This window comes from Lygodium microphyllum, chromosome 16 (genome assembly GCF_053477565.2).
Source record: "Lygodium microphyllum isolate KBCC chromosome 16, Lygodium_microphyllum_v1.1.10, whole genome shotgun sequence".
Classification (NCBI taxonomy): Eukaryota; Viridiplantae; Streptophyta; class Polypodiopsida; order Schizaeales; family Lygodiaceae; genus Lygodium; species Lygodium microphyllum.
In genome coordinates this window covers 122,955,145-122,980,098 of record NC_141150.1, presented here as the reverse complement: position 1 = coordinate 122,980,098, position 24,954 = coordinate 122,955,145, and the positions used below count along the sequence as shown (strand labels likewise).

The 24,954-nt window shown below is 40.9% G+C and overlaps 1 pseudogene; it reads left to right on the top strand.

Moving 5' to 3' along the window:
- The first annotated feature begins 13,705 nt into the window (after positions 1 to 13,705).
- LOC148023348 (uncharacterized) lies at positions 13,706 to 21,339 on the top strand (annotated as a pseudogene).
- The last annotated feature ends 3,615 nt before the right edge of the window (positions 21,340 to 24,954 follow it).

The window sequence follows — 24,954 nt, the reverse complement described above, 5'->3', positions numbered from 1 at the left end:
ATCATTATGTCTTGTAGTAGATGTAATTTCAATAGTGTAACCTCCCCCCCACTTTCCAGAGGCCTTTAATTTTTGAATATATTTGGAAAGCTTTACATGTACATTAGAAGGTGGATTACGACAATGATTCACGTTAACACCCATCCCTAGTAGATGCTCTTTAGTTCTAGTTGCGCTAGCATGAAAGTCATGCTGACATGACTTGCATCATACATGAGAAGTGTTCTTTCCAACTTTTAATTCTTCAACATATTCCCACTCATTACCATAAGTCATTTCAAATTACAAGAATTTGTAGAATTAACCAAAATAATAATAGGGGAGATGCAAAGATATATGCAAATTAATTAACAATATACATCTGTGTACGCACTACAATCAAATATCACCATGGACAATTAATATCTAAATTAGTGTATCCACCTCCAACACCCAAAGTAGTATTGGCATGTCCACCCTATTTTAGCACCACAATCCACTAATACCCAAAATAGCGTGTCCACATTCAACACCCAAATTAGTGTTGGTGTGTGCACCCTATTTTATCACCTTAGCCCACTAGTATCCAAAATAGCGTGTCCACCTCCAACACCCAAACTAGCACTGGCGTGTGCATGCTATTTAATGTCTCGATGTAAAGGATAGGTATCCACAACTAGCACCCAATTTAGTTCTAGTGTGTGTACCACATCCTGTGTGTAACCTAGAAGAGTACAAATAGAATTGGGAAAAATTAACCCGAAAGTTTTCTGTATATATAGAGAATATATTTCGATCGAATAATATATTTATTCGATCGAATACAACCTATAAAAAAGCGAGTCAACGTCTAAAGGTGATGTGACATCGTATAATGCAACCATTTATTTCTAAGGGTTCACCAAATACGTGATTATACAATTATTCACGTATAGTCGTATAATGTATAATGCAACTTAGGTGGAAATGTAACTCTCTCTTGATCATTACACACACTATCTAAAGGATTGTAAAGATCCTTTTGTTGGTTGATATCACTATTATCTTCAATTTGCTGGTTGACATCACTTCTATCTTTGATTTGCTGGTTGATATCACTACTATCATCGATTTGCTTCACCTCATTGCTTTGTTGAACAACTGTAGAGTAAGGAGGTAAGACTAATCAAACTCAATAGTAGTCACCTAATATTTTGAATTAAATAGACAAAATTAATAAGAGAGGTTGAAGGAGATCTCTACCAAGGTATTGTTTCTTCATTAAACCTATGAACCTTAGGCCATAGGGCTTTCTAGGTCCATGATAGGTCCTAAAAGGGGACCACTTGGCCATATGTATAAGATATATACATCTTGCTAGCAAAGAATCCGTATATCTTAACGCTATGGCCCAAGGGCCATATGGGTTGCTAGTGGCAAACATTGGGTTTTCTCATTGATGTGATCTCCTCTACATTCCTATGTCTGGGTGGTCATATGGGTTCCATTTGAAGGACACTCAAATACAGACCCAAATGATTCAAGATATATACAACTTGTTAGTGAAGAATCCCTATATCTTGACCCTAAGGGCCATAGGGGTTGCTAGTAGTCACTCAAACATTGGGTTTTCTCATTGATGGGGTCGCCTATACATTCCTATGCCTGGGTGGTCATATGGATTCCATCTTCTCCTACAAGGGCCTATGAAAAGGTGGCCGTAGGGATATCATCTTGATGGGGTCTCATCTAAAGGCCACTCAAATATAGACCCAAATGATTCAAGATATATACAACTTGTTAGTGAATAATCCCTATATCATAACCCTATGGCCCTTAGGCCATAGGGGTTGCTAGTGGCATGGTCACTCAAACATTGGATTTTCTCATTGATGGGGTTTATTAAACATTCCTATGTCTGGATTAGAGATCGCTCAAATATAGACCCAAATGATCGAAGATATATACAACTTGTTAGTGAAGAATCCCTATATCTAAACCCTATGGCCTAAGGGCCACAGGGGTTGCTAGTGGTCACTCGAACATTGGGTTTTCTCATTGATGGGGTCTCCTATACATTCCTATGTCTAGGTGGTCATATGGGTTTCCTCTTCTCCTACAAAGGGCTATTATTGGGTGGCCATATGGGTATCCTCTTGATGGGGTTCCATTTGAATGCCACTCAAATATAATCCCAAATGATTCAAGATATATATAACTTGCTAATGAAGAATCCCTATATCTTAACCCGATGGCCTAAGGGCCATAGGGGTTGCTAGTGGTCACACAATCATTGGGTTTTCTCATTGATGGGGACTCCTATACATTCCTATGTTTGGGTTAAAGGCCACTCAAATATAGCCCCAAATAATCCAAGATATATACAACTTGTTAATGAATAATCCCTATATCTTAACCTGGTCACACAATCAATGGGTTTTCTCATTGATGGGGACTCCTATACATTCCTATGTCTGGGTTAAAGGCCACTCAAATATAGCCCCAAATAATCCAAGATATATACAACTTGTTAATGAAAAATCCCTATAGCTTAACCCTATAGCCTAAGGGTTTTCTCTTCTCCTATAAATGATTCAAGATATATGCAACTTGTTATTGATGAATATCTTGACCCTATAGCCTAAGGGCCATACGGGTTGCTGGTGGTCACTCAAACATTGGGTTTTCCCTTCACGTTTTAACGTGAAGAATACCTATATCTTGACCCTATAGCCTAAGGGCCATAGGGGTTGCTAGTGGGTCTCCTATACATTCCTATGTCTCTGTGGTCATATGTCGAGATTGTGGGAGAGAAGGAAGGAGTCTCACTTGTAGCTTTCTTGCTTGCACAATGGGGGAATACACACAAGGGTGGAGGCTGAAAACAGTTTTCCTCTTCTTAGTTATGTAAGCCAAAAAAACTCTAATACAAAGACATAGAAGAACCCTATATATGGGTCTCAAATCAAACTCAACTAACTAAGGTGGCATACTAACTGAGCCACGAACTAGAGTAGATAAGGATAGCTATCATCTAGCTATTATTCATGAGCGGTGTACCAACCGCATCTGCAACTGACACGTCGGTGACATAAATGCACAACGGTCACCCTGGCATATCACGAGTGGAGCTCGATATCTCAACACTCCCCCTCGAGCTCAATCCCAATTCCTGCACACCAAGCAGGTCTCTGAACTTGCGCAGCTTCTCTGCGCCCAATGCCTTCGTGAATATGTCAGCTACATGATCCTCTGTGCTGACATAAACTAGATCAATAAGACCTAGTAAAACCCTCTCTCGCACATAGTGATAATACACCTCAATGTGCTTTGATCTAGCATGATAGACTTGGTTATTTGCCAAGTGTATACTACTCATGCTGTCACAATAAATGACAACTGGCCCATCTGTAGACTGATGCATATCATAAAGTAGCTTATGCAACCAAGCTACCTCACATGCAGCCATTGCTACACCCCTGTACTCAGCCTCTGTGCTTGACAAGGCAACTGTAGGCTGTTTCTTGCTACTCCAAGTGACTGCAGCACTCCCAAAAGAGAACACATATCCACTGGTAGATCGTCTATCAGAAATACTACCAGCCCAATCAGCATCAGTGTATCCATGCAACTGTATCTGAACCCCAGTCACATAAAGTAGTCTATACTGCAATGTGGACTTCACATACTTGAGTATGTGTCTAGCCGCATCCAAATGTGGTTTCCTTGGAACCTGCATAAACTGACTTACCAGTCCAACATCATAGCTCAAATCTGGCCTGGTGATAGTCATATAAATCAAGCTTCCTACTATGCGTCTGTACATAGTAGGGTCTTCCAGAAGCTCACCTACATCTGCGCTTAGCTTCACATTCTGCTCCAAAGGAACTGAAATAGGCTTACAGCTTGTCATCCCATATTTAGATAGCATGTCCAATCCATACTGCCTCTGCAAGAGCTGTATCCCACTTGGTGATCTAATCACCTCAATGCCCAAGAAATAACGCAGCTCTCCCAAATCCTTCATCTCAAACTTTTGCTTCAATAGCATTTTCACATGAAGGATATCTTCATCACTGTCACCTGTGATAATCAAATCATCAACATAAATGACAAGCTATCTTTCTCTGTTTTTCTCACATAAAGTGAGAAATCTGCCTTGGAAATCTGAAAGCCAATAGTGACAAGATACTGTCCTATCTTGTCAAACCATGCTCTAGGTGCTTGCTTCAAGCCATACAATGCTTTTTTCAACCTGCAAACAAACTCAGGATGAATAGCATGCACATAACCTGATGGCTGCTCCATATAGACCTCTTCTTGCAAATCACCATGCAAGAAGGCATTCTTTACATCCATCTGATGTAAAGACCATCCCTTTGATGCAGCCATAGCAATGACTGCTCTTACGGTTGCCATCCTTGCAACCGGACTGAATGTTTCTTCATAGTCAATGCCATATGTTTGTGCATACCCTTGACTACTAATCTTGCCTTGTATCTGTTCACAGAACCATCTGCATTGTGCTTCACCTTATAAACCCACTTACAACCAATTGCATTCTTACCTTTAGGCAAAGGTACCAATTCCCATGTATCATTTGCTTCCAAGGCATCCATTTCTTCATCCATGGCTTTCTCCCATTTTTCTTTTCCCATGGCTTGCTCAAAAGAAGTGGGTTCTGGTTCCTGTATCACTTTGACCATATATGCATAGTGAATGGCTGTAAATCCATCATATTTCAGCCTATCCACAGGATACCTAGCTCTGGTAGACCTGTGCAAAGTAGGTTCACTTCCAGGTGCTCTCAAAACATCCCTGGTCTTCCTTACTCCAGGTGTAACAATAGAAGGAATACCCAACTCATCATCAATGCTCTGTTCTGAGCCACTAGATTCACCATCCACATAAGAGTGACCTGCATTCACATCCAACATGGGTTGATCTACCTTCTCTTTTCCTTTTCGTGATACCTAAATACCACTATCTGCATTGCTTTGAGAAGATTCTCCTGATCTCAATCTGCCTGTCCATGGCGAAGAATGTGAACCACTGCTAGAGGACGCTCCAGGTCCACTAATATCTTGTGACTGCTGCTGTGAATTCTATGCAGCATTACCATTTTGTGCATCTACATTATCAATCACATTTACTGGTTTATACCAGCTACTCATCTCATAAAAAACAACATCTCTACTCACTGTAAACTTACGAGTAGAAGGGTTATAGCATCTATACCCTTTTTGCTGCAGAGAGTAACCAATAAAGATGCAGTTCTCAGCTTTTGGATCCAACTTGGATCTCAACTCATCTGGCACATGTACATAGGCAATGCAACAAAAAATTTTCAAATGAGAAATATCTGGTTTCCTACCAGTATACCTCTCCTCTCGAGTCATCCCATGTATTGCTGCAGTGGGAGTCCTATTCATTATATAGACTGCTGTAGCAACTGCTTCAGCCCAATAAAAATCTGGTAAGTCTTTTTCATTGAGCATGGCATGAGATACCTCTCCAATATGCCTATTTTTTCTTTCTGCAATTCCATTTTGTTGTGGGGTATGATTGCATGAATATTGCTGCTTTATGCCATACTCCTACAGGAACCTTGCAAACTCATTTGAGAGGTACTCTCCCCCTCCATCTGACCTTAGGCATTTTATCTGCAGACCTGTTTCTTTTTCAACCATAGCTTTAAGAGTTTTGAAGTGCCCAAAAACTTCACTTTTCTTTTTCATAAAATACACCCAAACTTTTTTGCTATAGTCATCAATAAAAGTGACAAAATAATGACAGCCTCCAAGAGATGCAGCTTTAGTAGTCCACACATTAGAGTGGATTAATTCCAATGGCTTCTTACTCTCTTGAACATGTCTAGGAAATGGTTTCCTTGCCTGTTTTCCAAACTGACAGGCTTCACATACCTTATGCATTTTTGCAACCTTGAATTTGGGCAATCCTGCAACAATATTTTGGGCCTGCATTGATTTAAGTCGCTGTACATTAACATGACCAATGCGTTTATGCCAGATATCAATATCTGCAACTACACCGGTCCCATGTGCAAACATTGCTGCACTCAATTTAGGCATGTCTGCATCCAACGTAAACATTCTATCCTTCTTATTTCCTTTTGCTATTAAACGACCTTTATTTTTTATATCCTCAACAAAGCATCCATAAGGACTAAATCTGACTTGCAAGCCCTGCTCAACCATTTGACCAATAGAAACGAGATTCTTAGTGATATTTGGGACATGAAATACATCGGACAGGTATTTCTTTTTCCCATCCTGCATAGACAAATGAATTTTTCCAATCTGCACAATAGGATGTGTAGTATCATCACCAGTCTCCACAAATCCTGGTCTTTCCATTTTCCTTGCATCCTCCATCCATTCTGCATGACCTATCATGTGGTTTGATGCACCTGAGTCAACATACCATACATCATTGCTTTCTTCTGCACTTGTCACAGAATTATTCATGTGCTGCACCATAAACAAATGCTCATTTCTGTCATCACCCTGTCTACTAGAAGATGCATAATTCCCTTGTTGTAGTTTTCCATTCATGATGTCATTCTGCTTTTTATAGCAGTCTTTAGCCATATGACCCATTTTACCACAGTAGTAGCATTCAACATTACTGTTTGCATTTTGGCCTCTTTGCCATCCACCATGACCTCTTTGGCTCCCCCTGCCTCTACAGTTACCACGTCCTCCTCCATAGGACTGGTTTTCTTGAGTTTGCTGCATATTTTGATTTCTACCACGGCCTCCAAATCGGCCTCCTCTACCTCTGCCTCTACCTCTTCCAGCATTTGAGTAGAAGACAGCTTCTTTTGAAGTTCCTCCTGAAGAAGATGCACCACCATTTCTCTGCTTCTCATAAATTAGAAGAGCAATCAACTCCTCAAAATCAGGAAATCTTTCACGGACGGAAATGGATGTTCGGAACTGTGCATAATCCTTTCCTAGACCATTCAAGGTCACAGAAACTAAATCATCATCTTCCACTGGCGACCCAATGGAAGCAAGTGCATCTGCGATCTTCTTCACCTTCATGTGGTAGTCATTGATGCTCATACTTTCTCTTTGCACATTGTGCAACTCTTGGTTGAGCTGCATTTTCCTGGCTTGCGTATTTGTGCTATACATTTTTGACAGAGTATTCCATGCCTCCTTTCGCATACTTGCATCCTGAATATGCACAATCACAGAGTCTGAAATGCTGATAGACAGCCAATACATAACTTTCTTGGCTCTCTCATGCCATGCTTTAAATGCCTGCATTTGCTGTTGATTGGGAACATCAGGAAGAACTGGTTCTTCTTCATTTCCTGCAACAAATTCCCAATATCCTTTTCCCATAAGGAAATTCGTCATTCTAAACTTCCATGCTTGGAAGTTGTTTTTGTCAAGCTTTTCAGTTACAATCTGTGAAAGAGAATCAGATGCCATTACAGAACACTGCAAAAAATTCTGTCACTTCAAAAAACACAGCTTCACCCTCACAAGGGCAAATCTGCAAAACTGGCGAAAGTGATATTTGACCACACAGTCACTTCCTAGTGACGAATTTGCATGAACAGGAACCAAGGATGATTCTGTAACTCCCAATGTCTCTGCACACAAGCATACGATGCAATTTCTGTGGTAACTTTTCACCAACCTGTAGAACAGTGGTCGCACAGCATAAAACACGGCCTTTTCCTGAGTGCTTGCAGAAAACTTCCGACTCCAAAACAGGCCCCGAAATGGCCTCAAATCAAAAAAATAGGGTCGCCCTCTTGCTTCACCGTGAAGGATGTCTCAACCAGAACACCACGAACAAGGCTCTCATACCATGTCAAGATTGTGGGAGAGAAGGAAGGAGTCTCACTTGTAGCTTTCTTGCTTGCACAATGGGGGAATACACACAAGGGTGGAGGCTGAAAACAGTTTTCCTCTTCTTAGTTGTGTAAGCCAAAAAAACTCTAATACAAAGACATAGAAGAACCCTATATATGGGTCTCAAACCAAACTCAACTAACTAAGGTGGCATACTAACTGAGCCACGAACTAGAGTAGATAAGGATAGCTGTCATCTAGCTATTATTCATGAGCGGTGTACCAACCGCATCTGCAACTGACACGTCGGTGACATAAATGCACAACGGTCACCCTGGTATATCACGAGTGGAGCTCGATATCTCAACATCATATGGGTTTCCTCCTCCTACAAATGATTCAAGAATTCCTATATCTTGACCCTATGGCCATAGGGGTTGCTAGTGGGTCTCCTATACATTCCTATGTCTTTGTGGTCATATGGATTTCTCTTCTCCTATAAATGATTTAAGATATATGAAACTTGTTAGTGAAGACTCCCTATATCTTGACCCTATGGCCCAAGAGGGGTTGCTAGTGGTCACTCAAACATTGGGTTTTCTCTTCTTCTACTGGGTGGCCATAGGGGTATCCTCTTGATGGGGTTGCATTTGAATGTCACTCAAATATAGCCCTAAATACTTCAAGATATATACCACTTGTTAGTGAAGAATCCCTATATCTTAGCCCTATGACCCAAGGGACATAGGGGTTACTAGCGGTCACTCAAGCATTGGGTTTTCTCATTGATGGGGTCTCCTATACATTCCTATGTCTGGATTAAAGGCCACCCAAATATAGCCCCAAATGATCCAAGATATATACAACTTGTTAGTGAAGAATCCCTATATCTTAACCCTATGGCCTAAGGGCCATAGGGGTTGCTAGTGGTGGTCACTCAAACATTGGGTTTTCTCATTGATGAGATCTCTTATACATTCCTATGTCTGTGTGGTCATATGGATTCCATCTTCTCCTACAAGGGCCTATGAAAAGGTGGGCATAGGGGTATCCTCTTGATGGGGTCCCATCTAAAGGCCACTCAAATATAGCCCCAAATGATTTAAGATATACACAACTTGTTAGTGAAGAATCCATATATCTTAACCCTATGGCCTAAGAGCCACAAGGGTTGCTAGAGGTCTGGTCACTCAAACATTGGGTTTTCTCATTGATGGGGTCTCCTATACATTCATGTGTCTAGGTGGTCATATGAATTTCCTCTTCTCCTACAAAGGCCTATGATTGAGTGGCCATAGGGGTAACCTCTTGATGGGGTCCCATTAAAAGGCCACTCAAATATAGCCCCCCCAAATGATTCAAGATATATACAACTTGTTGGTGAAGAATATCTACATCTTAACCCTATGGCCTAAGGGCCACACGGGTTACTAGTGGTCACTCAAACATTGGATTTTCTCATTGATGGGGTCTCCAAAGGGCCATCAAACTCAAGCATATCCTATCATCCCTTTTGATGGGGTCTCCAAAGGGCCATTACACTCAATCATAATCCTATAGCCAAAGGGTCATAGGGCTCACCCCGAAAGATTTCTTATTGTAATAAAAGTCTCTTTTCTAGGCCCATAATACACAATTATAGGTATAGGAATATTATCCAAACAATCAAGAGTATCCACAACTTGTTTGAGTTAAAAAGAGTCCCACATGATATCATTCATAGTCCTTTAGTCTTATGGTGACCAAAGGGCATTAGATCTATTTAAGTGTATATTCATTCATGGCCCTATGGCCAAAGAGCCATAGGACTCAACAAAAAATATTTATTATAGTTATAGATATCTCTTTTCTAGCTATATGGCCAAAGGGATATACAATCACATCCTTATGGCCTAAAGACCACATGGCTATAGAAGAGAGTTCTTTAGAATGTTGTTTCCTTTAGAGTGGCCATAATCATAAATGTAACACATATCCAACAAAATTCTGATCTATAATTATCTTTCAAACTTTATAGATACTCATGTATAACTTCAAAAAGATTCTCACACTACTTTAAAGAATAAAATATAATGTCATTCAATTACAAATCTCGCACATATCACTTGCAAGAATGGCAATACCATAGTCTTTTACTTGGTATGATCGCAAACAAGACACTCATTCTAAAATGCATTACATCAAGAGGAACTCTCGCATTTCTTTGGTGTGTCACATGAAAAAAACGCACAAGACCTAACTTTTCCTTAGCTAAAACCAATTTCAAATTACCATTTCAATGGTTATTATCATCCAAGAATATCTTTTGGACATTCCATATGATATTTGAATTGGGAAACAAATCATATGTAGTCTCTGGCCAAGGTAGATTTATCTCCGAGCGACCTCTAAGATCCTCTGCCAATGCCAACACTACACTTTTGTGAAGCTCACGAGAGTAGTGCAGCAGAAACCAAGCATGCTCTGCCTGTAAGGCCTCACTCAAGACAGGGACCCCGGGGACGACGGATGATGAGGCATAGTCTCGACCCACAAGAAACTCACCCTAGGCACACTAGCGAGCATAGCACGCACTCGAGCACTGCTACCTCCTCGTGCGGGGTTGTGTGGTGCGGACGCTATGCCGTGCGGTATGACTAGTGGTTGAGTCACCCGGAAACGGGAGTGCCTCCCCTCCATGTGGTGAGGGTAGAGCGGTCCATCCCAAGTGAGGCCGCTCAAAGGGACATGGGGAGTCCCTTGGATGTGTAAAGAGCTATGCGATTCAAGATCTTCCGCTGCAAGTCGAGCCGCGGGCCCTGAGACAGGCCGACCCGAGTGAGCCGTCCCGAAGGAGGCCACTCTACTTGGATGGAACGCAAAGAGGCGAGGCGAGTTTGATCCCAACTCGGCCTCACCACATGGTGTTAGAGGGTCCCGAGTACATGTGGGTAGAAACCTCAAATCTACGCCTGTGACACTTGGTATCAGAGCTGTGTTGAGCTCTTGGAAAGGAAACAGCAGCCCGAGACAGGGAGCCATGGTGGAACCGCGAAGACGGAGCGGCGCCGATGTGCAAAATAGTTTTCAGCCGGGACAGCAGTGCGGTTCGCTGGGGTCCAGCCGGTGGAGTTGAGCCGGTCCAGCCCCGGCGGTCCAGTCGGTGGAGTTTGAGCCGCGTTCTAGCCGGTGGAATTTCTATCCAGTGGACGGTGGTGCTTGGGTAGTTTTCCAGCCTGCGCCAAATTTTCGCAACTATAAGGGAGTAGGTGCTCCCTCAAGCCGCACGAGACGGTGTGAGCTGAGCAGGCTGGTGAGCTGAGTCGAGCCAGCATGTGATGCATTTGAGGTGAAAAAGGGAGTGTCCCTCATGGTGAAAAGTCCCTCCCGGAGGGGGAAAAAAAGAAAAAAAGCGATATGTGGCCCGAAACGGGGCCGTGGTCCGAGCCGGTCCACCTCACTAAGACGGGGGGTGGGCTGAAATTTTACATGACTGGAAATTTTCAGCCCTCAAGCATGATGCGTGGGGGCTCGAAACGCGGTGAAGAGCATGGCAGGGGTGTGCCCACCATGGCCACGGACATGCAACTGGTGGAGTTTCTATAAAGTTGACCCGCCAAGCTAGGGGCAACTTAACATCTTATGGGTTGAAAACGGGACAGTTTTGAGGGCGAAACCTTGCCGGTGAGCCCGTGGGGCAGATTTTGGTAAAGTAGCCGCCGGTGAGCCCAACGATGGCTTGACGCGAGCCGGTCCCGGCCCGAATGTGACCCGAACCGAGCCGGGGGGCTCTCACATGAAAAGTGCAGCTCTTCGGGGGCTATTTTGGGAGTCGAGCGACATCGGCAATGTGAAGCGAAGAGGGCGACCCAACATGGAAAACGGGCGTCCCGGAGGGTATGAAGACCCGCCAACCTCTCAAGTGCAAGCGAGGGGTGGCATGAAGGAAAGCCATCAACCAAGGCTCTCAAGTGAAAACGAGGGACCTCATCTTCTACATGAGATAGCACCGAACAAGTGGCTAGTCTCACGGATGAACCGGGCCCTTGCACATGCGACGTGCAGAGTGATGCATTGTAGGTCGTCGAGCCACCTAAGAAGGAGTCGACCTGCCGAAGGAAACTCAAGCAAATGAGCCACCTAAGGAGGAGCCACTTAGCGATGAGATGCGCCCGCGCCACCTAAGGAGGAGCTGGGTTGCCAAGGATTTTGCGGGGCTCGTCTCAATGATCAACGAGCGAGACCTCACCTCATGAGAATAAGCTAGCTTGGTTTGAAAGGCATGGCAGATACATCCCGAGGAAAATTTTTCCAAGGGAACGCAAAGTGCTTCAAGCTTGTGTGGCACAAGCTAAGGGGATGAGGGGCAGCTCACCTCTTCTATTCTTGCAAGCATTATGAGCTCAAGGGTTCGTGGAATCCAATGAAGGTACAAGGGAGTTTGCTGAGACTTTGCGGAGGCGAAGCAAAGGTGGAACGATCAAGGAGCTTGGAATCAACCAGTCAGCGGTGGTGGTCAAATTGCCGGCATGAGGCTTAGGAAAAGCACTCTCCGAGCAAGGCCAGGAGATGACTGGTGACCAACATGCAAGAGCCGAAAGCGGAACTGTAGCGCCTTGGAGGGAGGGCGTGTGGTCAATACTCCCCTCGGTGCCTCGTGGGAAGTTAGGTGTGAGGAACGCTCTTATCAAAGGCAAAGATCAGAAAAGTGTACAAGAATGCATGTATCTATGACAAAGCAAAACGGAGCCACCTGTGGAGGAAGCACCTGTTATGGGACAGGTGGCTTATCATAAGGAAGCTCACAACTTGGAATGGGACTTGTTGTGGGGGTGGTGTCATGAAAGAGACAAGAAGCCAGCCGCCAGCCAGAGAAGGGATGGACCAGCATGGTTCAAACAAAGGATGAGAGCCGGAGACTACCCCCTTCATTCCTCAGAAAGGAGGACCTCAAGAAGAAAGAACCATGGACCTGAACCCAAGCAGTGGGATCCGCCTTAAACAGGGCAAGGTCGTGGGATTGGATATATGTTAAACTCCTCTACCCATCACTATGCCAAAAGTGAGTGGGACAATAACGTGTGATTGGAAACACATAAAACTCCTCTACCCACCATCAAAGATGAAGATGAGTGGGCATCATGCAACACCGAAGGAAGGAATGGGTGAGGCCAAGAGAGCCAATAGTCCCTTGACGTCTGGGTGAGCCCAAAAGTGGCAACAGTCCCTACAGGTTTCAGGGTGAACTCAAGATGAGCAACATTCCCTCAAGGTTCTGGGTGAGGCCAAGAGAGCCAACAATCCCCACAGGTTTCAGTGAGCTCAAGAAGGAGCAACAGTCCCTCAGGTGATGGGTGAGCCCAAGAGCGGCAACAACCCTAGGGTGAGCCAATATGGCAACAATCCCTTTATCATGGATTAAGACGGCCGGGTCTAAGAGGGCCCCGTTGGTCAATTCGGCATAGCGATGCCTAAAGCTACCTCTTAGCTAGCAAGTCTCAGGGGATATTGAGATGTTTCACCCACACTCCTTGGCTGAAGCAATCTCTTTAGCACTAAATAGTGAAAAGAAACTTAGGGGTAATCGCATGAAGCAAGAGCATCAAAATTTTAATCAAGGCAAGAGGCCTGCTTCGTCTTTTATAAGTGACAGATATAATAAATTCAAGCATCCCTTCTTTAAAAGAGAGGAAGCACAACCACACTCTTGGGAGGACAAGAAAGCAAAGGTCGTCAACAACAGTCAAGGCAACCACAATGGTTTTAACGGTCAAGACGCTCATCCTAACTTCAAGAAGACCAACGGCACTTCCAACCAAAGGGCCGAGGACCGCTTGAAGAGGGTAAAGTGCTTCAATTATCATCGCCTAGGACATTATGCAGACAAATGCCCAATGAAGAAAGAAGAAAAAGCTCACCCTCCTGCTCAAGTCAACATGGTCGAAGATGAGCCTATCCTAGAAGAAGAAGTGGATTTGGAAGACAACGACGACTACGATGATGATTACGATCCAAACTATGAGGGTAATGACGATCAACCGAATGAAGGTAACCCTAAACCCTCATCCATTTCACCTTATACTCTTTTAAAAATCAAAGGTATCGTGCAAGGAAAAGAAGTGAGTATTTTGTTTGATGATGGAAGTAGCCATGATTTTATTTCGAATCGCATTGCTAAATCTCTTAATCTACCTCTTACATCATATGTATACAAAGTTAAGATTGCTTTCAATAACCAAAAGTACAATTGCACTCAACAAGTGGAAAACTTAAAGATTTCAATTGAGAACTCTCAAGAGCGTACTTCTCTTGTTGCTCCATTGCATGGGATAGATATCATCTTAGGAATGCCATTTCGTCATGAATTAAATCCTAAGATTGATTATAGCAATCGTTCTCTTACTTTCATGTATGAAGGTCATCAAATTTGTTTACATACTGCATATGAAAGTGAAGATCAACCATTACTATCTCACACTCAAGCTAAAAGGGCCATTCGCAAATGAGATAAAGCATTTCTTGTGTACATTAATGAAATATCTGCTACACAAGAATCACATTGTAATGATGCACAAAAAGAGTTTCTTGCTCAATTTCAAGAGTGTTTTATGCATGATTTAACGCTGGTTTACCTATGTCTCGACCTGAGGACCATAGCATAGAGACCATTCATGGTAGCGCACCCCCTTGTCGAGCCCCCTATCGCATAAACCCTCTTGAACAACAAGAGATTAAGTCTCAAGTTCAAGAGCTACTCAACTGAGGGCTCATAAGACCAAGTAGTTCACCATATGGGGCACCAGTTCTCCTTGTCAAAAAGAAGAATGGTACATACCGCATGTGTATAGACTACCGCGCATTGAATAAGATCACTATCAAGAATAGGTTTCCTATTCCACGTATAGATGATCTATTGGACAAGCTTAAGGGGGCCACCACTTTTAGCAAGATGGATCTAAAATCAGGATATCACCAAGTGAGGATGACTAGTGAGGATATTTATAAGACTGCATTTCGTACAGAAATTGGTCATTATGAATTCCTTGTCATGCCATTTGGCTTGACAAATGCACCGGCCACCTTCACAAGGATGATGAATAGGATCTTCATAGATCACCAATACTTTGTTATAGTGTTCTTTGATGATATACTAGTCTTTAGTAAATCCGAAGAGGAACACAAGAAACATCTTGCTAAAGTGTTCCAATTACTCAAGGAAAATCAACTTTATCTTAACCCAGAGAAAAGTATGTTTTTCCAACAAGAAATTGAATACCTAGGTCACATAGTATCTAAGGAAGGGATAAAGGTTGACCCAAAGAAGATACAAGCTATCAATTCATGGCCAAGACCCAAAAACTTGCATGAACTTAGTTCTTTTCTTGGTTTATGTAGTTTCTACACGAAATTTGTGCGCAATTTTTCATATAAAGCTCACTATCTCACCTTGTTGCTAAAGAAGAATACACCTTACACATGGACTAAAGTGCAGGATCAGTCTTTTCAAGCACTTAAATACGCTTTAACACATGCACCAGTACTCCAATTACCTGATTTTAATCGTCCCTTCTTTGTGGTTGTTACTGATGCTAGTGGAAAAGGTTTGGGTGTTGTTTTAATGCAGGATAACCATCCACTTGCTTATGAAAGCACGAAATTTAGACCAGCACAGGTTAAGTATAGCACATATGATAAGGAATTGTCTGATGTAGTGCATGCACTTAAAATTTGGAAGCATTATTTGATGGGTACTGACTTTGTTATAAAAACAGTTCATCAAAGTTTAAAACATTCATTCTCATAGCCATTGATTTCAGATAGGCATATTAAGTGGGCTACATTTATTCAAAATTTTCAACCAATTCTTCAATACCATCTTGGTCAGATGCTTTGAGTAGAAAGCCAACTCTTAATCACCTACTATCGGTCATTCATGGTATTTCATTTGAATCTATGCGTGACACTTATGCACTTAATGATGATTTTAAGCATATTTGGACTCAAATGAATCAACCCAATGCACAATCAATTGTTGATTACTCTATTCAAGACAAATTTCTCTATTTTCAAAAGAAATTGTGCATCTCTAAACCATTTTAAAACCCTCTCATAGAGAAATTGCATAATCCACCTTATGCGGGCCATAGAGGTGTAGCAACCACATTTCAAAATCTATCTCGTGACTTCTTTTGGCCTCTTATGAAACAAGATCTCAAATCCTTTGTTGCTGAATGTTTGATTTGTCAAAAGGTTCAGTCTACCATAAGCAAGAAGTTAGGGTTACTCCATCCACTCTCTATTCCCGAGAGACCTTGGGAACATATTTTTGTTACGTTGTTTCCTCTAACGATGCATAAGCATGACATGATTTGGACCATCATAGATCGTTTTAGCAAACATGCTTATTTCATTCCTTGTAATAAGAAATTGTTTGCACCTCAAGCCGCTAACTTATTTTTGAAGCATGTGTTCACTCACCATGGGTTACCTAAGGTAATAGTATCTGATAGAGATTCCACGTTTTGTAGTGCATTTTGGCAAGCTTTATTCTCTAATCTAGGTACTACCTTAGACTATTCTACTACATTCCATCCACAATCCAATGGTCAGAGTGAGATCACTAATCGCACAATCATTGATTTGCTCAAAGCTTATGTTCATACACAACCAAAACGGTGGGATGACTACATACACAGTTTGCAATTTGCATACAATAACACCACTCATTCTACTACTAGAAAAGCACCTTTTGAAATAGTATATGGTCACACACTCCCTACACCTGTTACACGATTATCAAATACTATTCCTGCTACTGCTAACAATTTAACTGTTGATTTTGATAAAATTTATGCTGATGTTTGTGCTGCCATTTCCCACTCACAAGAATTGTTTACTCGTCAAGCTAATAAGCACAGGAAGCCTTATCTTTTTAAGACAGGAGATTATGTGATGCTTCACATTCAAAAGCGTCAGATCAAAAGTGTTGACACTAACCCCTTTGTGAAGCTAGCACCACGATTTTATGGACGTTTCAAAGTCATTCACAAAATTAATGATGTTGCATATCGTCTTGAATTGCCTAATCATTGGAAGATACATAATTCTTTTCATATTAGTCTCTTGAAACCTTTTAACGGTAATGTTCCATCTCATCCTATATATGATGGTGAAGCTCCTCAATTGGTGGATCAAGAGGAACAACTACTCCCTGATGCTATAGTGGACCATGAGACTACCACCACACGTGTTGGTTCTATGTATAACCATTATCTTGTGACTTTTAAGAACCATCCTAGAGAAGATGCTAAATGGTTTCCCTAAACGTTTTTCCGTACTTATCCCGAACTTCTGGACTCTTATAATCACACACTAGATAGTTATGAGTGAAGCTACTGAGGACAGTTGCTATCCTAGGTAGGAGGGATGTTACGGGGTGTCCGTACCCTCCTAGTGTGTAACATCCATGGTTAATGGGCACTATACTCTTATGGATAGCTGGATTGACTTGATCGATTTACTGTCTATTGTTGGTGTATTAAATACTAATTGTGTGTGATGGAAAACTGTAGGTTGGAGAGAGTGATAATGAAGTGAAGGGTAGGATCGGCGGATGGCGGAACACATTTTGGACGGCTTACTAGCGGCCGAGATTACCCAGATTTTTATTATGACTATGGTTAATAGTCACTTGTAAATAAATACCCTAAGAGGGTGCACTTATAAATAGCCTTGAGATAAATAGATAAGACATACAATAAAAATAGGAGCTTGCTTTTGGGATAAAAGCTCCTTCTTGTAAATAAAGAAGTCCCTTGTCGTGCACCCTAGTTTTGGCACAAAGGGCACCCTTTAATATATAAATACTCAAGATGGAAAGGGTGCCGCCATTTGGAGGGGGAGATTGAACCCATTCTTGTCTTGATGATTTTATTTGATCTTTACCCTATGTTACACTCTATGCATGGAGATTTCAATTGTTATGCTTGATCTTTATGCAATCTTGTGTAAGTTTGTGCGTACTTGAGGGATCTTGTCCCTTTCAAAGTTAGTGAACTTAGAGTTTCCTAGAGAACTATGTAAATTTAATAGTATGAATTTTCTTACTCAGAAATTACGTCCTTGGAGTTTTTCGCTCTCAGAAGGTTGACATACCCGAATTTGAGTAAGAAATGAAAGTTTCTCTTCCAAACTATTGTGGATAAGGAGAAAGAATGTAAGTGGAATTAGCACGAAAGGAAAAAATGTGAAAACTTTCCACTCCAGGAGCACCCAATGGAGAAGAGAGAATGTAAGAAATTTAGCAAGTCCTCAAAAGAGGGGTAAAACGCATTTTTAGCACATTCTCAGCCAATCAAACAAAGAACTACAAGAAGAGAGGCACCTCTTGTTGCTAAAATGAGCCCTACATAGTCATCTGGCCCTCTAGAGGCTAAAATAAGCCCTACACAGTCACCTGGCCCCCTAGAAGCTATATAAAGGCCCCCTACCTACATCATTGCCTAACCCATACGGAAGAGAAATCTTGTTTGACAACCTCTATTTAATCATTTTTGCTAGTAGGAAAACGTAATTTATCATTTTTCGCTAGTAGAATATGTAAATTTTCTCTTTTATTTATTCAAACTAGAGATTCTTTACTCTAGAAACATAAATACTCACTCCTCTTTACATGGATTATATATATATTTATTTATTTTTTGAAAAAAGGCTTAATTTTATTTTTAATTGAGAAGGTAGTGTCGTTATAATGATGAAATTTCGGGAAATATAATTAAAGAGTTACTTTAGAAAATTGAGTAGGGGACTAGGAGAAGATAAATAGACGTGTAATTATGGAATTTAAAATTCTAAAATTAGTGAAAAAATAACATAGAATTTATGGGGAAATTAACTAAACACTTAATTAAGCTAAGAGGATTTGTTAATCACTTCCTCTCACTTAGTATAACCTAGGATAATTTTCCCCTTAATTTGTGAATTAAGAGTATAGAGAATTTTCTAATTTAACGAGTTTTTAGGAATAAATTTATTAGGGAAATTATTTAGAAGAGTTGGAAAATTATGAAATTTGGAATTGAGGCCTCTTAACACCTATAATATTGATTTGCTCCTTGGTGCTCAATATTGAAATAGACATAAGCTACCTTGATCTCTATGTCCTTCTTCTCTTGTAATGAATTGATTCACTTGAGCCTTAGATTTGTCACCTTGATTTGCTTTAGGATTATATCTCACTATTTGAGATCCAACATTAGACTGACTTTCATTACCCTTGAATGCTCCTTGCGGTCCTCTAAATCCACCTATTTTTTAATGTGCTATTGCTAGAAGTTCCTTTGGGAAAGATTCATAAAATTCTAGAAGCTAGAGGATTAGTTCGATCTGAGAAGCCTTTATTCGGGTTAGGTTCTTGGTTAAAGTTCTTGTTAGGGTCCCAAGAGTTGTGAACATTTGAAGGATTTAGGTTTGAGGGTTGACGTAGATTAGGGTTTGGAGGACAATCTCTAGCACAATGTCTTGGATCAAGACAATTAAGGCACAAATTCTCTCTGAAGGCCTTCTCTTTAAGGAAAATAGGTAGCTAACTTATCTCCCATTGAGGATTAGATTTGAAGCTGGAATGATTCCACTTCACATCCCAATTTGGTAGAGGTTCCTCCTTGCACTTCTTGGTTAAATTCACTTCTTACTCCATTGGCTTCCCACCATCCAATACGTCTATGAAAGTAGCCAATCAAAGAGATTGCAAATGAGAATTCAATGGAGGGTTCAAAGCTATAATGAATCTAGCCACCTTGACTTCTTAAGTCATTCTTGGAGATGCATATTGCAATAAGATGAGGAAGTGATGATAATATCCCTCCAAATCATTAGGGGAACTTTGAGGTCATTTTTTTGCCTTTTAGCATGTAGAGAGAGAGTGCTCTTAGCCAATGAGAGGAGAGCTTACGCTATGGAATCTTTCTTTTTTAAAATAAGAAGTGCATTTCTTTTGCTAATTTTATTTAGGGGAAAATTCGTGAAAGGGTCTTTTTCATGTCAGAAGTCACCTTTTTTCTCCTCTAGCTCTTCCCTTTTCACCCCCAAACCATCATGACAAATGTTGAGCTCAGCCTTCTCTCTTCACGAGGCCACCTACTTTCTTTAGAGCCAAAGCCCCCCCCCCCCCCCCCCCCTTTCTCGCCATTTTGAATTTTGTTGTTCCCCCTTCTCCTTCTCTTGCTCATTCTTCTTCTTCATTTTTTGGCTATAGAAAACTATGTCAGATCTAAACGTCCTAGTACCTCCATTGAATATATATCCACATATAATACATTTGATATGCAGGAGGGTAGATGGATTCCTATTACCATAGCTAAGGGTAGTTGGATAACTATGCAACAAAACAGGAAAAAGAAATAGGTAACCACCAATCCATTCATTTCGTGTTGGAAAGGAAGAGTGAAGGATTTTAGACATGGCTCAAACATGAAGACAATAAAAGAGGTGCTAGTACAACATGTTTTTATGCATACCATCTTCAACCAAATACTTGGGATCTTCCTTTACATAGACCTAACTATAAGTTCTCTTTGCATGTTAAAACTGAAGTTAGATTTATGATTTTATAGATTTATAGCATTTAGCTTTTTATTTTGTAGATTTATATCCCTCCAACTTAGAGGAATGGTAGCCAGTGGAGTGTATTGTTGATATTATTGATGTTTTTCATGCCTCTGTTGGAGAGGAACTCTATAAAGGAAGAACAAGAGGGTTCCTTGCAGAGAATGGTGTGTTCTTTTATGACCATTTCTATGTCTCTCCTAACTCACAAGGATCATGGGGTTCTCTGACCAAGCTTCCACTTCCTGATTTTGGGTGTGAGGAGTGGCCTTTACCAAATTCTAGCACAAGTGAGTGCTATAGATGTAAGCTATTCAATGAGCTTCAGATATGTATGAAACCTAATATTGCCAGTAAACAGAGCAAAATTGTCCTCTTCATGCCTATCCTTGTGTTTGTAGACTTCTTCTCTAATATGCAAGCTAGAAGGTGTAAAACTTTGTTCTCAGTGAGAAGCTTACAAGCAAAAAATGTTCTTCAGTTTGTTGATGAAGGCTGGGACACAAAAGTAGTTAGTGGAATCACATGTAAGGTGCATCAAGAGTCAATTTCTTGCAAGTATATGGTTGCTACACAAAACTTCATTTTGACGTTTTATTATAGTAGATGGCACCATGTGGGTGGTGTCCTAATCCCTCTAGACCAAGACATGGAAGATTTTGGCGTGAATTCAGTCATTGATCTTGATTTGTGGCTCAACAATGAAGTTATCACTATTTTAAAGATAAGGGCCATGTGTACATTGCAACAAGTGAGACAGAATCTTCTCAATGAAGAAATTGAATTGCCAAAGTCATTTTCTTTCAAAGTGGATGACAAAAAGGCAAGTTTTTTTGACACTAACATTAATGTTCTTAACATTTCATACTAGCATGCATATCTTCTTACTTTACACTCTTTGCAGGTCTCTAAAAGGAGTGAAAGGAATATAAGATGCAAAGACATCCAAAATGCTGCTGCTTAAGTAATTAGGTAAAAGAAACATGAAAACATAATCAGATTGATTTCTTCAAAGACTTACATATCAAATTACTTTGAATTATATTTACAAGTGCAAACTTTTGTTTGCCTTTTCTGTAGGAGATTACATATCTCGGATTAAGAAGGTTGCTAGAGATTACTATCAAGGATTTACAAAATGCTGGAGATATACAAAAAACTTCCACCTAAATGTAACCCAAAAGGGAAAATGGATGTACAAAGTATTTTTTTAATGAGAAGAGTCAATCTATTTCTTGTGTCTTGGACTCATCCTAGTAGAGGCAAGTATTGGCTTTGAAGGGGTGCTTGGTGGTGTTCTCTCTTCTGCCTTGCTTTCTTCTTTTGCTTCACCTTCTTATCCTTCTTCTCCTCCTCTTTCTTCTCCTCCTGTTGTTGTTTCTTCTTCTCCTCCTCTTCTTTGTCCTCCTCCTTCTCTTCCCTCTCCTCTTCTTTGTCCTCCTCCTTCTCTTCTTTCTTCTCCACTTCTTTCTCTTCCTTCTTCTCTTCTTTCTCCTCCTTCTCTTCTTTGTCCTCCTCCTTCTCTTCTTTCTCCTTCTTCTTCTCTTCTTTCTCTTTCACCTCTTCTTTCTCCTCCTCCTCTTCTTTCTCCTTCTCCTTCTCCTCTTCTTTCTCTTTCTGCTTCTTCTTTCTCCTTCTGCTCCTCCTCCTTCTGCTCCTCCACTTTCTCCTCTCTAGCCTTTCTGGATTTCCTTGGAGTCCTTGGCTTCTTAGGAGTAGGGACCTTCTCCTTCTCATCCTGCTCCTTGGAGGTCCGTGCCGTCCCTTCTCTTTTGCTCTTTCTCTTCTTAGATGGTTTTTTCTCTTCTTCTGGCTCCTGTAGAGGAAAATTATTCACAACCATTGTTACAATGATTCTGGTTCTTACAAGCCAGACTTGTGTAGCATTGTAACAATCCAAGGAAAACTGGCCAAAACAAGAAAAGGGGGTTAGAAAGTAAGAGGGTTGTAAAAATAAGTGTAGAATTTTTTTGCATTACAAAAGAGGTGGATTGAAATACTCACTTTATATTCTTCTGTTCATTGTCATAAATGAACTTAATCATCCTCTCAGCATTTATAACAACCCTCCCTCCATCCACATGAGTGGGAGTCAGATTGGATTGGACAATGCATGAATAAGGAGAAATTATACTACTCTTAAGAAAGGCAGAAAACCATGATTGTATAACATAACTAAGAGATCAAGGTACCTTGATTTGGTGATGCTCAACTGTAGATAAGATTGGAGGCATTTGTGGACAACTCTCCAGAAGCTACATGAATCTCATTGCACATCTATACAAAACACTTTTATATTCTTCTATTCATTGTCATAAATGAACTTAATCATCCTCTCAGCATTTATAACAACCCTCCATCCACATGAGTGGGAGTCAGATTGGATTGGACACTACATGAATAAGGAGAAATTAGACTACTCTTAAGAAAGGCAGAAAACCATGATTGTATAACATAACTAAGAGATCAAGGGACCTTGATTTGGTGATACTCAACTGTAGATAAGATTGGAGGCATTGGTGGACAACTCTTTAGAAGCTACATGAATCTCATTGCACATCTATACAAAACAAAACAATCAATGTATTAGAAATTAGTGGTTGACCTAATATAGTATTTGAGGTAACCATAGTGAAGGTTTTATGAAATTGCTTACAATTTTGCTATACCTTGTGATCCTCTCATAGAATTGAGATAAAAACATTTCTTGTCAACTATGTCTATGATAATAAGACTCCAATGGCTTCCGTAAATCATTATTAGTTGTAAATGTTAGACTCTAATGGCTTCTAGAAAATCTATATCAGTTTTGTAATTACAGAAGCTCTGGTTAAAAGGACTTACCCTTCATTATAGGGCAGTAAGACCACTTCAAGGGTCTCCATATCAATTTTGGCCACCCAGTGCTTAAATGAAGCAACCTCAGTGTCCATCCTCCTGAGATACACTGATATGGAGGGATCAATAACCTCCACCTTTTGTTGCACTCCCAGCTAGAAACTATGCATCATTACCCTTCAAGAACATAGACATTTAAATAAGATGGGATTTTGATATTGTGAAATAAAAGAATAAAAAATATTTAGCATAAGACTTCTCCTACCTCAATGATGCTAGCACAATGGTGTCATTTATCTCCCTCTTGATGTCCCTAAGTAGTGTCAGGCACTCATGGTCCAAGACAATGTAGTCCTCTCTCTTCACAATATCATCTAGAGGGAAGGCAACTACAAGGAATCCATCTGCATCAACTTTGGTGAAAAGTACCTTCATTTCCTGCTCCAGGTAGGCTAGCTGCTCTTCACTCTCCTCCATTGCCTTTCTCTCTTCTTCCATCCCCCTCTTTGCATCCTGCTTAGGTTTGCCTCTTATGTCCCCCTTCCTCATCTTTGTACTTGACCTCCTCCTCATTGGATTTTTTATCCTCTAGCTTTGGTTTCCTCCATGGAGGTATATTCAATATGTTGAAGGTCTTTTCATCCCTGAATGGTACGGGCTTAAGAAATTTACTAAATCTATACATCAGTCTTCTAAGGACAACCATGTCCTTATCCATGAGAGTGACTTTGTGAGCATGGGCAACAGAAATGTAAGAGTCGTGGAAAAACTCAATGATGAAATCTTCAGCTGCCTCCTGGAGACAATCAAGGGCTGATCTCTGTCATCTCATGGAAATACTCCTCTGGTCACAGATCTGCCTAAGCCTTTGGAAAGGTAGCCTTGGTATTGCAAGGTTCAATGCTTTCAGTGCCCTCCTTATCTCTCTAAGGGAGGTGACATACTGTTTGAACTTTCGCTTTGTGATGGGTGGCTTCTTCCTTTCCTGGCTCTAACCCTTGTATATCTTGGCTGGTATGCCTCTAGGGTCAACCTTTTCCTTCCTTGCAGTTTGCTTGGTTCTAGCCATAGCAAAGAAGTGTTGATGAGCTATGCAAAATCAGTTCACAAGGAGATAGAGGTGCCCTTCCTAATTTGTGCACCTTATCAATGTGAAAGAATATATCTAAAAGCAAAGGAGGTAAAGAATAGCAATGTAAGTGGCAAAGCTTAGCCTTGGGGAAGAAAAATTTCCATTAATGAGCAGTGCTAAATCTGTGTAAAGCAAATGGCGAGCCTTCTTCTAAATTCGTGTAGCTCGTGAATGGGCAAAAATATGTTATTTAGTGGGTGTGAGCTGGGGAATAGGTTGAATATGGGCCTTGCTAAGTAATGAGGGTGAAAAACAGACATTTGATGAGCTGTGCGAATTCAATAGTGAACAAGGGTGGAGTGTCCTTCTTAATTCGCATAGCTCATCAATGAGAAATAGTATGGTTTTTAGAGGGTGTGAGTTGGACTTGCTTGGCAATAAGTGTGAATCAGGATATGTTGATGAGCTACGCGAATTCAATGGAGAAGGTGGGGGGAGTGTCCTTCTAAAATCACGTAGCTCATCAATAGGTGTGTGTGCAATGTATGTGTATAGGCAAGAAAATGGAATTTGAAATAGGAAGGTATGGGTTGGAATGGAGAGAATATAAAGTAATACTACCCTTCTCCTCACCTTTTTATAGGTGAGAAATGTGACCATTGCCTCACA